The following is a 1467-nucleotide window of genomic DNA, read 5'->3' as shown; positions in this document are numbered from 1 at the left end:
TCTTTGTGGTCACATGGGATGATATAAATATTCTAAGGACAAATTGTACACTATTTTTTATGGGATTGGCTATTCTGTGTACTTGTGTTCCACCACCACTCAAAATTGACGTTGATTGTTGCTCAATTTGTTGTGCAACAACTTGTTACATGTACACCCATAAATCAAAGGAAAGGACGCCCCAGTTCCTTTTATTCCGTTCGGAAAATATTAAAGAAAGAAAAAGGAAAGGAATTCATTTTTTTTTTAAATATTTGGTTATCAAGGAAATAAGAAGGAAAAAAAATACATCTGTAAATAAAAATTTGATTTTGCACGTCAATAATATTTAATTTATTTTAATTTTTTATCATATTAAAACAAATTTTCGTTTTCAGTTGTGTTTGATATAAATAGAAAATACAATGAAAAGTGAATTTCTTTTTATTTTCCTTTTCTTTTCTATTCCCAAATAAAATGTTTTTTGAATTTTTAGGGCTTGTTTGCACCCAAGGATTTTGTTTAGGAAAAGGAAAATAAAGAAAAATACGAAAAAAATTCATTTTTCATTGTGTTTTCTCTCTATATTAAATTCTATTAAAATTGAAAAATGTTTTAATGTAATTAAAAATTAAAAAATATTAATTAATTGCAAAATTAAATTTTTATTTGTTGATTTGGTATATTTTCTATTTTCTTTCATAACCAAATATGAAAAATTGGAATCGTATTTTTCTTTCCCTTCCTTTTCTCAATATTTTCCAAATTCTAAATAGGATCTTCCCTATTTCTACTATATTCATACATACAAACATATATATATATATATATATATATATATATATATACACACACACACAGATTCTATAGTGTGCCATATTATTATATATTAATGAAAATCAATTAACACATCAACTACGGGTCATTCCAACTTCAATGAGGTATTGTTTTCTTTACCCATTAAGTATTAAGGTTTTGCCTTAAAATAGGTGTAATGAAACTTAAACCATCTTGATACATCACAAATCTCTTTTGTACATATATAATGTGGGATCGTGATATGCTTCACCTTTTGACATTTTTATTAAAAGGGTCCTCGCCTTTGTCTATAATGAGTGAAATTTTGTCACACTACAGTAAAAACAAGGTGGCTCTAAAATCGAATGTGAATTTTGGCTCCAAATCCGATGAAGTATGTAAGATTTAATTACCTGACTCCACCTAGTAGAGCTTTGTTGTTTACGGTGTGACTCTTATACTTTGGATTTCATAAACAAAGAAGGAAGAAAAGCATAAAGGGGCAGCACAATAGGGACTCGTCAACGAGTGCCTTGTGCTCGTCGAAGAGGAGATCCCAAGAGCATAAAAATCTCAAAGTTATGGAGATACCGAGAGCAGAAAATGAGCTCGTCGACGAATGCCCTGTTCTCATCGACGAGTGGTCTACTCTGGATCATTGACAAATCTCCTGTACTCATCAACGAGTGT

The sequence above is a fragment of the Malania oleifera genome, chromosome 3, assembly GCF_029873635.1.
Source record: "Malania oleifera isolate guangnan ecotype guangnan chromosome 3, ASM2987363v1, whole genome shotgun sequence".
NCBI lineage: Eukaryota > Viridiplantae > Streptophyta > Magnoliopsida > Santalales > Ximeniaceae > Malania > Malania oleifera.
This window is presented reverse-complemented; position numbering follows the sequence as displayed.